Source organism: Schistocerca piceifrons, chromosome 1 (genome assembly GCF_021461385.2).
Source record: "Schistocerca piceifrons isolate TAMUIC-IGC-003096 chromosome 1, iqSchPice1.1, whole genome shotgun sequence".
Classification (NCBI taxonomy): domain Eukaryota; kingdom Metazoa; phylum Arthropoda; class Insecta; order Orthoptera; family Acrididae; genus Schistocerca; species Schistocerca piceifrons.
The window spans coordinates 1173949260-1173963644 of NC_060138.1; the positions used below are offsets into that span (position 1 = coordinate 1173949260).

Consider the following 14385-nt stretch of genomic DNA (forward strand, 5'->3'; position numbering starts at 1 on the left):
TACTAGAAATGCAAATAAAGCCTTTCTTATGAATATCTTAGAAGAAATCGAGATATATGCTCATTAGAAAACCAAATCGTCAATGCTGCTCAGTTAACAATTAGATTTTCACGAAAAATATTTTTACGACCTTTTTGACGAAATTTTATAATGAAGATGCACCTACTCTTTTGTTTTAAAATACAAGATTAGTTATACCCATGGCAAAAGCTATGTACGAAAACTATGCTATACAACATATAAAATTTTATAAAATTGAAATTGATTACTATAAAAACTATTAGATCGATGAGTTCTAAATATTTAATCAGCGGTCTCATCAGTTATTCAGACATACATAATGCGGAACGTACTCTTGGCTGCTACCCTATTGTTATAAAGAATGTTACTCTGAAAACTACAGTTAAAGTAAGACGATTCTGCAGCATCCATCAAAGATGCAATTGTGATGTAGGCGACTCGGTATAATCGACATATACCACAACTCCAAAGACTTTTACATCTTTGATTTAACTGACATTGTAATAGTATTAAGGTTGCCCATAGAGGGCACAGCTATCACACATCGTAGTTTACCGTTTTTATCTAAAATATAAATAAGTTTTACACATACTAACTATCTGTTAATCAGACATTTTAAATGAATCAATTTTATATTAGTTGTGTATTTCGTATTTTTATACTTTGTCAATAGCGTCATATTATGAAGGCTGATTGGCAGTTGTGAAGTAGTGCGAGAGGAAGTAGCCTCTGCAAATTTAAGCTCATGCTCAACACTCATAATCATCAGTTGACTTCGTAGCAGCTGAGGAGATCTCTGCCTACCATCCTCCAAGGAAGCCATGGGTATAATAAGTTTTATTTTATCTTGTTAAAAATTTTGTCGTCATTAGACACTTTTCATTTTATTTTAAGATTGGTTTTTAATATTTTCTAAAATTAATTCACAGATCTGAAAATTGTTATATAAATATAACCGAAACCGGTCACCTAATAAGTGTTGTGATCAGGACTGAACTTTAGTTAAAATATAATAATCTATTGATCACTGTATTCCAAAAATGTTTACCAAAATTGTACACACATTTCGAGCAAGTGAGCGTAGCACAGCGCTAAAGGTTGAGGGCTACAGCGCTGGATGTACAGTGTTCGAATCCTGCTAGAGTCCTTTCTTTTTTTTTTCTTTTTTCAAAATCAACCGCATTTTTCAATTTTATTTCAAGGAATATCAACAAACGTTGTAAGGTGTGCGAAATTACAAAGATATATTCAGTTATTAATTTTTTCCGTCATACAATATTACAAAATCTTATTTTTCATTGTCCACACTGCTTGATGTGCCAGAACAATACTGTGGGTGATACTTATCATAGAAACAACCGATGCACAAATTTTCGCAGCACCTCGCGCATTTTACGAAAGCAACCGTCTTGCAGGGGCACGGTTTCTTCATGAGCGTTACCGGAAAGCACAATTCTTTTGCATTCCAAAAGATTTCTCTCTCATCCGCTAATTTCGATGCGAACCATGCGTATCTAATCATGCTTTCAAAATTAGGTGCGCTGAATTGATGTACGATTAGCGAATGTAATTTTATCGAATCTTTGCTAGAAGCGATCTCTCTATTGTCTTTCATCAAGTCGGGAGCATTCTGAACAATTTTCTTGAAGATTTTCACCTGTCGGTAAAAATAAACGTCGCAGTGCTGGCAATAAGGAGTGCACTTTGGTGGGACCACTTTTAGGGTGCAGGTGCTCGCTTTACTTTCATCAGTGAATATTGTATAAAGTTGAATCGGTTTGCCCTCCCCATGAATCGAGAATGTACAAACCTTTGCTCAAAATGTATGTAATGTTACGGTATACAAAGCGCACAATAAACTTAAAAATCGATTTTCTCAACTGTCAAGGCCCGTCGCTAAAAAACCGGATAGCCAGGTACTCAGGGTAAGTGCCTCTACAACATATTTGAAGCGCATCAAAATCCGTGACTTACAGTGTAAAGGGACCCTTGTAAGTTGAAGATTGAACTTTATATTCTCAATCGGTACCTCACTGACCACAGATGCTTTCAAACGAGTCAAATGTTTCTCTAACCTACACTGATCTCCAGACGTAACTTCCATATGACGTGCCCCTGCCAAGAAACACAGCTCGATGGAACTTGGAACATTCATAATAAGAACTGCTGCAGTATAATACAGATTGTAGGTGAAAGAAATAGGCAAGGAGACGAGTAGAGATGACTATTGGACCACCAAAACGATCGCGTTCGACAGTACTGGACGTATCCTCATATGATGAGAGGGGAAAGGCATAATGTACCCACGATCGTTGCTGATATGACCGTACTGGTGGTGCAGGTGTTAAGGTGTAGGGAGGCATAATGAAGCTTGCACGTTCTGAATTCTAAATCTTTGAACACGGTCAATGTTATTGTGACATGTCCTTCTTTTCGGGGATACATTCGGCCCTCACTTCGCTTTCATGGATGACAATGCGCGTCCGCATCAAATAGAGCAGATGGAATGAGAAGATATGCAGAGAGTGGAATGGCCTGCCCGTTTCCCCGACATAAATCCCATCGAGCCCCTGTGGGATTCGTTTGGGAGACATATTGCATGTCCATTTGCACCAACGACCATGCACAAGTTATCAGTCACCGTGGCGGAGGAACAGAACCCCTGACAAAACAACCTCTTACCAACCTTGTGCACAGCATGCAGTACGTGGTGATCACATACCATATTACGAATCATGTTACGCCCTTTGAAATGTCCGGGGTATCACCATAGATCGCTGTGACTTCAGTATCATTATTGTCCTAGAATAAAAGTCGCCTTTCTGTTCCTCCCATAACGTTTTTCTTTCAATTACCTTCTTTACAATAATGTAGCAGTTATTTACATGTAGGGTCCAATTTTCATCTTCTTGTTGTGATATTCATCCGAAGACTGGTTTGACGAAGCTGTCCATGCTGCTGTATCCTGTGCAAGCCTCTTCATCTCCGAATAACTGCTGGAACCTACGACCTTATGAATCTGCTTATTATAGTCATCCCATTATCTGCCTCTACTATTTTTATCCCCCACACTTCCCTCCAGTACTAAATTGGTGGTCCCTTCATGTCTCAGAATGTGACCTATCAACCTATCCCTTCGTATAGTCAGGTTTTGACAGAAATTTCTTTTCTACCCAATCCTATTCAGTGCCTCCTGATTAGTTATATGATCTACCCATCTAATCATGAGCATTTTTCTGTAGCACCACATTTCAAAACTTCTATTCCCTATTTGTCTAAACAGTTCATCGTCGATGTTTCAGTTCCATACATGGCTACACTCCATAAAGATGCTTTCAGAAAACACTCCTAACACTTAAATCTATATTCAATGTTAACAAATTTCTTTTGTTCAGAACGAAGTTTCACAGATGTAAGTTATTTGGCAGTGACACACTAAGCGAAAGTTACATTTGTACTCAAGTTCCGCACAACTGCGTGTTTATTTCCTACTTTTAATTAAATCATTCGACAAAAGATTTGACTGATTTTTTCTATATATTTTTTTAAATTATATATTTTGCTCAGAAAGCATGACATATTGGCCAAAAAGGCTTAACTCACTATCGGTATTGTATTATCAGCAAGAGTATATAGATCAGGAGAACAGCGAGAAACTTCAGTTTATTCTGTGACTGGAGATCTTTCAGTACTTCATTTACATAGCTAGAAGCAGCTGTTCGTGCAATATTTCAGTTTTTCTCCAATCATTAATTAAATTTTTTGTGAGTTCCCTGATTACTTTAATCTATTTTTGCAAAACTATACATTACGATAGTCAATTTGATAGCCCATTCGTCAATTTTCCATCCTACAAATTCGTAGAAAAAATTTCCCCCAAATTAGGATTTAAGTTTTTTCTTGATTACGCTAGTTACTGTCAAGGAATTAATGCTTTAAGTAATAAAAAAGCTTTAACAGTCACTTCCCTGCGAAACTGGACCACATGCCGATTAATTTCACATTTCATGTGTTCATACTCACTCTTCGTTTGTCTATGAAAATTCGGACAAAAATCCATTATCTGATTTCTAGGAAGTCGTGTATTCGCTCTGTTTAATATTTGACCAAAAATAGACACTTATTAGTAAATAGAGCATCTCTCTAAATTGTTAATACACATTATAGGTACCAAATAGGCCGACATTTTTGACGCGGCAAGTGGCTACCACGTCAGTCAAACTCTTGCCGCATGAGTCCAAACACTCCATGCTCGATATCACAGACAGTATTATCCTTTCCTGAAACTCTTCCACATTAAGTGGCACTGCAGACGGGAACACATCATCTTTAACGTAACCCCGTAAGAAGGAACCACAAGGGGTTGTGTCAGGTGACTGAGGGGTACAATGAAGGAGAGTCATCATGGGAAGCATGTCCAATCCTACACTGACACACTTCGGCACTAAGATAATCACGAACGTCTAAAAGAAAGTGTGGTAGAGCACCGTCTTGCTGAAAAACGATGTTTCCGCTGTCTTCCTGTAGTTGAGCAGCATATTCAGGGACCAGAAACCAGTGGCCCATAATCTTTTGAGGAGAACGTGGCACCAGAGACGGCATTTTAGGGCTAATCACGAAGATATCCTACAATCTTATGTGGAACGCTATGATGATTTACCTTTCCAGATACATGAAACGAAGCCACTGAAAACCAGCTTTCGTGAAAATCCCTCTTCTTCTAATAGACGCCTAGGACTCCACATTTCTATGACGGCCAGTTCCTCTTAATAGGATTCCTATCTGGTGCAGCCAGTTTGAAAGCTTTCAACTCCTGGAAACTTCCACGGTGCTATGAGAGAAGATATGGAAACAGTGACATGAAAATAGCTATTGGCTATATTAACACAGATCTGCAATTACGGAGCAGTGTAACTGAACGACTCCTTGGTCAAGGGAATTTGTATATCATCCTCTGAAATATGATAACGGACAGTTTCGGAGAAAATTGGTCACGTTACAAATTGTTATGACGTAACTGTGTGTTAGCGATAAGTCATTGTAGCTGTTGCTTGTGCATGCATTTTCCATGCAGGTTCTAGAGTGGGTTGTATATGTGTGTAGATTGTGCTGTCCTGTCTGTTATATGTTTGGAATACGGGGGAGGTACTGCCTATAGTGAACTGTAGGTCATTCTCGTGAGCCATTCCACTAGCTGCTATTTTATCTCGGTGATCCTTGTAAAGTATAAGTGGGACTTAGGATAAATTTTTGCCATAAATTATGTTGTCCACATCGTAGACCATATTATTTTGTTACTGTATGGCGAACAATTGTTTTTGTTATGTCATTTGTAATTTGAAATTAATTACTGCTAGAGGATAAGGGCTTGGGTTTGGTTTACTCGGATGTACTCTGGTATTTTAAATGTTTAATAAACGACTATTGATTCTAAGCCCACACTTGTATTTGAGGATTTCTTTTGCCTCGAATGGACAGGCGTCTACAGATTATGAATAAAAGGAAGTGTGAAGCCTTCTTGCCGTTCATATCGTATATTAAAGACCTGGCAGATAATACTAATAGTTACCTATCACTTTCCGCAGATGATACAGTTATCTATAATCAGATACTCTCTGCTTTCCGGTTAGGTGGCTGTACATAACCCACAGAGTCACCTAGCAAACAAAGCTACACGTCTCTTTCTTCCTTTCTTAAATTAGCTTACGTACACTTTTCCTTCCATAGATCTAGAATGTAGAGATTTTTAAGAATGTAGAACCTGTCACAAAACAAGGATACATAATACATACTTAAAAAGCAAAGAGATATACTAATGTTCCCAGCCCAGATCCCAAGTGTAATGCTATTTGTGGATGTGGAATAATTAGAAACAAATCTTACAGATATGTTCATTTAAAACAGTAACTACCATAAAACGTGTTAATGTACAATTCCATGAGGTGCGTACAATATTGCTTAGGCTATTGCAGTTTTGGCCAACGGCCTTGCCGCAGTGGTAACACCGATTCCCGTCAGATCACCGAAGTTAAGCGCTGTCGGGCTGGGCTAGCACTTGGATGGGTGACCATCTGGTCTGCCGAGCGCTGATGGCAAGCGAGGTGCACTCAGCCCTTGGGAAGCAAACGGAGGAGCTGCCTGATTGAGAAGTAGCGGCTCCGGTCTCGAAAACTGACATACGGCAGGGAGAACGGTGTGTTGACCGCATATCCACATCCAGTGACGCCTGTGCGGGACGAGTTTAGTTTCTTACAGTTCCGCATCATCAAACAGAAAATTCGTTTGCAAACCATACTTTCAATGAACCCGTTACTGTACTGAAGACGTGCAGAAGTCAGATTTTTTTTGTAGGCTTCACGTTATTTTACATCATTAACATGCAAGCTCCCAACGACTAGTATTTAGATCGTAAATGTCGTTAATTCTCCCTGTCTGTGGCAGGCCGAGAAGGGAGTGTGCTTAATTGTATCAGCAGCGATTACTTTTATTCATTTTTATATAAGCCTGCTGTGGGGAAGGATCTTATGTACACTTTTTCTTTCTCGGCAGCGTAACCTTCCCTGGCCATTCTGCCCGCTTTAGAACTGATGTTTAGGCCCATCAAAGTTCAGGGTACAATCTTATCGATTGAATTTGTGGTCGCAACGGATAACGCAATTGTAATTTTGAGGGTGGTCAGGGAAAACTACGTCCTGCACGAATCTAGTCTTGTGCCCATAATTTTTGTAAAGGAGCAGCGTGATTAATATGATTCTCTTTTCTTAGGTACGGTTTAAACGAGCAAAGCGAGAACGGAAATTACTTCGAAAAACAAAGTTAATTTTATTTTAACCAACATTAGACAAAAATTAACAAAGTTACTTCTTAACAATCTTTTGAATACACATTTCACTAATTCTGCTTTGAATTTTTATTTAACTATGAACAAAGATTTTTTAACTATGTACGTAGATTATTTCTCCTTTGACTTACAAGCCGTGTTGCCTTTGATTTGCATCGTCCTGTGGGGGGGACGGAAAATCTTGGAGAGCGCGTGGTCACTACTACTATGCTGATATATACACATGCAATAAGTTATCACTGAAATGCAAATATCGTAACTATTTCTCTATGTAGATTTTCCATGTACAGTGGCTGGCATCGAGCAGGACTCGTGGCTGTTATCTCCAGCGCGAAGTGCTTGAATACGAAGCGATTCATCTTAGAAAAGCTACACCCGGTACTAAATTTTCAATAAGTTGTTAAACATCGACACACGCTAGCATAAATGTTCAGCAATCGCAAAAACTGGCCACAACTCCCTTTATTAGCTTTCTCGGCGGTTGCAGTTTGAAACTATGCACCACCTGGCGGGTCGTAACTGAAATCTTGAACTGAGAAGATTAGTCTTTTATCGGATAAATTGAACAAAAATCAATAAATGGTTCTTAATTAAACAATTGCGAAAACGCTTCTGATAAATAAATTATTAACATTGAACATATTTAAACATTTCCCGGACCGTTATCAATTTGTCCAAACGTTCGTTATCTGACGGTGAGACATCTGTGCTTGCCAAGGGAGGAAATTTTGCTGTTAGTCCGCGTTTTGTGCCCACGGAAGAAATTATAGCCAGTGTAGAAGCAGGAATTCGCAGTGTGGATTCTGTAACAGCTAAAGAAATCCGTATAGAAACAGTGAGAATATTAGCCAATGCAAAACCGCCGAAAAGTAATATAACTGTGGGTGAGAGAAGGGCTTTAAAACTCCTGAATGACGACGATAGTATTTTGGTTCTCCTAGCTGACAAAGGAAACGCAACGTTGGTTATGGATGTGGCCGACTATCAGAGAAAAATTACTGATCTACTGGATCCGCAAGCAAATAGGAAGCTGAATAAGGACCCCACTAACAACGTTCTCAGAACTGTGTCACGGTTAATAAAAAAGTCGTCCATTGAAGAGAGTGTACAGAAAGGTCTCTGCAATTCGGTTGCGCTACCACCGAGGCTTTATGGATTGCCCAAAATTCATAAAGAAAATGTGCCGTTAAGACCGATACTAAGTGCCATTGGTTCGCCCACCTACTCGTTAGCAGAGTTTTTGACTACGCTGTTAAAACCACATGTGGGCCGTTCGGACCCTTATATAAAGAATTCGACACATTTCATCAGCAGATTGAATGGCATAGTGGTCCAGCCGGAGGACATATTGGTCAGCTTCGATGTGCTATCGCTGTTTACCATGGTTCCACTTAATGATGTACTGGAACAGCTGGATCGAATTTTTCCTGCCGATATTTTAGAACTGTTTAAGTGTTGTTTGACGACCACATACTTCAAGTGGAATGAACAGTTTTATGAGCAAACGGATGGCGTGGCTATGGGAAGCCCCCTAAGTCCCGTAATTGCCAACTTCTTTATGGAGAAATTCGAAGAACAGGCCTTAGGTACTGCCAGCAAGAAACCAAATGTATGGTTGCGATACGTGTATGACACGTTTGTGCTGTGGAGACATGGTAGGGAGGAACTAAGCCGGTTCCACGAACATCTGAACAGTATAAACTCGAGAATTCAGTTTACAATGCAGGAGGAGGTAGACGGCAAATTACATTTCCTCGATGTGCTTGTTTTTAGAAACGAAAATGGTAGTTTGGGCCACTCAGTGTACCGCAAACCCACGCACACGGACCGTTATTTGCACCGGGATTCGAACCACCACCCACAACAGAAGCGGGGTGTTATCAAGACGTTAGCGGACAGAGCTAGAAATATTTGTGAACCTGAGTTGCTCGACGCTGAGATGGAACATCTCCACAATGCACTAACGAAGAACGGATATTCGTCCGCCGAAATAAAACGTGCGTTGAGGCAGCCACGCAGAAATCATACTGACGTACAGGCTACTGCAAAATCTAAGGTTTTCCTGCCGTTTGTTAAAAATGTATCGGAAAGAATAGGGAGGATCTTGACGAAGCGGAATATTACCGTAATTTACAAGCCCACCAGGAAGATACAGGAATACCTCAAGCCTGCCAAGGACGCTCGCAAACCATTGGAAAAATCTGGAGTGTATAGGATCCCATGCAGCTGTGGTGATGTTTATGTGGGTACCACTAAAAGAACTGTTTCTAAACGTTTGGAAGAGCACAAGGGAAATTGTAGAAGAGGAGAAACGGAACGATCAGCGGTTGCGGCGCATGCTTTCCAGCCAGGGAACCACAATATTCGTTTCGAGGAGTCGCAAGTACTAGCGGCCACGAGCGGATATTACGAAAGGCTCTACAGGAAGGCAATCGAAATCGCTAAAAACCCAAATAATTTCAACCGAAAGGAGGAGGGCGTCAAATTAAACGGTATATGGATGCCGGTGTTAAAGAAGATGTGTACCACCCGTCCACTACTGGATGATGGCAACGGCGATCGACGGCGACGGACAGCGGCCAATTGCACTGACGTTTTCAAAACACGTGACGTCACGCCGCGGCGCGGGGGCGCGCGGACACGGAATTTAGCGGCAGTCAGTAGCGAGCCAGTGTGTATGTTGGACCTTCCATCGATCTACGGACCCCCTTGAAGATGTCTCCCGCAGTCGGAGACGAAACGTTGGGAATCACCACAGAATTCATCAACCGGCCACGGCATAACAGCCCGGATAATTATAACGGACAAAACATTAAAATACCTTTGTGCTGATTTCGACGCAGCGTTCTGAAGGAACGTCTGGTCACTTACCTATCTTCCATAAAAACTCCTCGTAACCGTTGCGCGGCTCTTTCTCTCGAGCAGCGCGAGGTGTTGGGGGAAGTCCATGACCAACCTCTGCTAAGAAAACGTTTTTTTAGACTTTCGCACCTCTGGTCCTGCTATTTGACTTCCACTGACTGTGTTGAAGTTGGTAGAAGATTCTGAGACCCACTACATCTTTGGTTCGTCTGCTACCACACTCAAAACATTCACACCTGACCACGTACTTTAAGGAGAGGTGGGGAAATGTAAATAGGGACACAGGACTTGCATATTGTAATGAGAATAAAAGACTTTGATCCATATTGTTTCTACATACATGTAATTTGGGGCTGATATTATTTCACTGTTCATTAATTACGCAAACTAATTGAATTTACGCTGATAATGTCTATCAGCTGATAGCAACATATTATAACACTGATTTTAACTATGTTACGAAACCTATTGTGACGTTACAAACAAACTATATATCAGCTGGCTGTCCGAAGAAATTTTTCAGTGGAATAGGAGTTGGACAGCAGTTAATCCTTTTGGCTGCTCGCAGGACTTCTTTTTATGGCTACTAGAAAGATATTGAGAAGTAAGTGACTTTAAATGCTTATGGAGATTATTCTTCTTTCTAGTATTATTTCCATGGATTGAGATGTTGGTTTGGAAAAGTCGTACAAATTTATGATATATTAACGAAGAAATACATTGGGAAGCGTAGTTAGCATCATGTTTACTGAACAGGCCTCAGCAGAATGTTCTTTTCTTCACACCAAAAGTAACTCCTTTTATGTGCTTTTGGAGTCGTGAAACTGTAGCTTGGCTTGATGAGTTACCACAAAAAATGATCGCGGGCGACTTATGGAATGAAAGTAAGGTAAGTATGGTAGCTTTTTTGCTATTTTTATGTGACCTACGTTTAACAGCGTATGTACTGAAAATCAAATTTTGTTTAGGTGCAACAACAGTTCTGTAGCATGCTCCTCCCAAGTGAATTTATAATGATAATTAATCTAGAAAGATCTCAGTTGCGGATATCCGACATACCAAATGTTGTGAATTTATAATGTTGCAGACATAAATACGTAATACGGTAATATAAGGAGTATTGCTGTCTTCGATATTACGAAGTAGCGATATTGTACTCCTTACTTATCGCTGGCTTCTGGAATTTTCGGAGCAGAGTGCGCCTTTTCTCTGGTGAGAGCTTTGTCTTGCTGTATAACGACAACTTCGCTCCAGCTGCAGTGATCATACGCCGTCTTGTTGTGTGCAGTAGAGTCGTTGTGCTTCCGCAACGGAGCTGTCACGTAGAATCGCGTCGCGGATAAATACTATCAATAACCTGCTAGAAAGTGTAGCTAAGAGTTGAAAGTCTTACGTCGACTCGTAGGAGAAAAATGTTCGAGTAACTGTTATTTCACGGAAGGCAGGCGGGATTAATTTTAAGGTTTATGGTTCGAGTAGTATCGAGTTTGTGGATCGATAACTTACGTGGACGAAAGTATTGATAGTACAACGTAAATGAAAAGGCTTTCGTGACGTGATTACCGGCTTGATTCATGTGGAAAAGTAATAACGGCTACTTCACTATGAATGCGAAACAAGCTTAACTGTTAATACAAGATTGGACGATTTCACTTGTTGTTAGACAAGTGTGTCACGTGCTGTAGAGACAATAAAACAAAGTAATTTTATTTGTGCTATTGTTATGTCAAAGTGGCAATTTTCAACCGAACAACTTTAATATTTGAAAAGTATAGGGGACAGGTGTTTGTATTAGGCACACGGTCTGGTTTATTTCGTAAGGAAGCGTGTCCTCTCAATAAAGCGAATAAACTCTGGTCCGAAAGCAACAAATATATGTTAGGATACCAAACAGTGACGGTATAGTCTATTACGCTTGGCTTACCGCGAAAAGGCAACTGTTCTTGGGCGAAGAATAGTAATTAGGTTTTCTTACACCTACAAGTTGTATAGGTTAATTAGCGTCTTTTGCAACTGTAATGAAAGTTTGACTGATACCAGATGCGTTTTGCGCTATTCTCAAGCATCTTCAGTGGTCACTGCAACAACATGATTTTTTCTCATACAATTTTGTCTGCTACGATTATGAACATCTCGCGTGATTTACTCAGTGCTATAAAAATTTTCATTCTTATCGTTGCTCTCGTATTTTTTTTTTTTTTTTTGTTGTTGTTTGCTGCATATTTCTTGTTCTTCCACGTGTATGTTTTGGGTATTCATCACAATGCATTTTCACTGCACTAAATATTCAAGTTTCTGAGTTAAGAGGAACTGGTGTCATCTCGTCATTTCGTGCGTTTTGGTTTTCTACTGCGGGACGCGTTCGCCTTTGGTTTGTTTTGTTAGCGTTGGGAGCGTTTGCTGTCGCTCTGTGTTTTCCAACTAGTGTGTGTGTGTGTGTGTGTGTGTGTGTGTGTGTGTGTGTGTGCGTGTGCGTGTGCGTGTGTGTGTGTCTGAGTGAGTGAGTGTGCGCCAAGGCAGCTAACATGTCTTCACTGTTGTGTGCGTAAATTATTGCTTCACTATGGTAGAGTGGTGGATAACCTAGGATGGGTTACTGCTTGGTTTGTGATACTATTTTGTGGTGTGTAGGGGGCTGTTCTTCCTTTACAACACGTTTTATTAGATTAAAAATCGTCTGGTTGCAGGTGTTTGTTTGGTAATTTATTATGAGTTTCGTCTCAGTTATTGCTTTTTTGATTTGAAAGTTCTCCTGTAGATTTCGGAGCTTTTCTTGTTGCTGAATCTGATTATTTTCATCTCCTATTCTATTTTGGTAAGGTGGTGGTTTTCTTGTCTTCTTTCCTGAGGTTTTCTGCAGATGTTTAATGCTAGTGTCATATTTTCATGCTGTTCTGTGTTCCATTTCCAAAGGTCTGCTTATCCGTCCTGAGTATAGAGCGTAACCGGAGTTCGTAAATGCCACATTTTTTGTACACATGAGTGTGATCTTCCTTCCTTAGACATTTCTATGTACAGCTGTTTCTTTGGTATGCCATTTTTATTCTTTGTTTCTTGGGGATGTTCTCGATTCTGTGTGACAGCTTGTTTCTATATATGAGTATGTACCAGCTTGTCTACTGAGTTTCTGTGTTGTTCCCTTGCTGTGCAGTGGTGGTGATGTTGGTGTTTATGCTTGTGGTAAGTGTTGTGGGTCTCTGGATTTGTGTGGTGTTTGGTTTTTATTTTAATGTTTTTCTGGGTTTTCTTCTTCACTTTTACTACGAGGGATTCTTGGTATCCGTTATGTTTTCCTGTCTGAATAATAATGTCCAGCTTCTTATTATAGTTCTGTTTCTCAAGTGGTGCCGTGTTTAATGCGTGGATCACATATCTAAGGGCAGATACTTTTTGGGCCTGTGGTTTGTTAGATGATTCATGTAATATTGTTTCCGTTATGGTGCTTTCCCCGTAAATTTTGAATGAGTGATGGTTATGTTTCTTTGCGATGGATATATCTAGGAAGTTTATTTGGCCTGCTTGTTCTGCCTCTTAGGTGAACTTTATGTTTTTGTTTAATGTGTTTATCTCTGCATGTAGTTATTCTATATTATTTCCTTGTTCATCCAGCGAGCAGACGATGTCACCAATGTTTCTCCACCAATACACTATGTTGCATTTTCCTGGTACTATTTTCGGAAAAATTCTTTCTTCATGAAGATATTTGCTAACTTTCCTGAAATTGGGGCTCCAGGGGAAATCCTTCTCTTTGTAGGTAAAATTATTTTTTGAACGCAAATTAATTTTGGTCAGTAATTAAGTGAAGGACTGTGTTTATCCTTGTTATATGTTCCTTAGGTAACTGATTGTATCTAACTCTTATTTTTTATCTAGATTGTTTCTTTGGCTGGTATTGTGAAGCACATGTTTTCCACATCAAAAGAGACCAACATAGCTGTATCTGCATTATATAAGTCTTTTATGTGGTTTATTTGTTCTGTGTTTTTCACTGTTCTACCATTTTGTGTTTTATACTGTTCTCTGAGTATGTATGGCGAGGGTGTACGTGGGTGCCTTTCTGTAATTTACGACGGGCCTTATCTGTCTCGGCTACATGACACACTTTATCACAGTAACACGAAGGTTTCTTCTCATTATGTCTCTCCTATATGCATGCCAGTGTATTTTGGAAACATACGGGGACATAACGTGTTACAAGATGTGAACTGCATGTAGTGTTTTCAAAAGTTTTGTCCGAAGCATTGGCCAGGAACCAAGTTTTGATGGCCATGGAAATTTCATGAACCTGTCGTTTAAAACTTCTCTTGTTTTCTACTTCTTGCAATGTTTGTATTATCTGAAAACCAAACATCCCTGCCCTTTTGTAAGGTTAGTGATGAAAGGTCATTAATATATGCAATGAAAAGTGGGTGCCCTGAGATGGTACTTCGTCAGACGTCACATGTAATTAGTTCCCTTCCCGGAATTTGTTGTGGCTCATGAAGTCTTAGTATAACCTACATTCGTGAAATATTTATGGTAATCAAATGATATGGCAAAATTAGTACTTAGGATATATTCAGTATAAAAATACTGGTTACATTTTTACGTCCATAACACAGGCATAAGTTTATTACAATATTGTCATTTGGAGTTTGGGGTCGAAGTGGAAAGATCGAAAC

At 39.8% G+C, this 14385-nt stretch overlaps 1 pseudogene; it reads left to right on the plus strand.

Moving 5' to 3' along the window:
• The first annotated feature begins 5998 nt into the window (after nt 1–5998).
• On the plus strand, nt 5999–6116 carry LOC124727520 (annotated as a pseudogene).
• Nucleotides 6117–14385: the final 8269 nt, after the last annotated feature.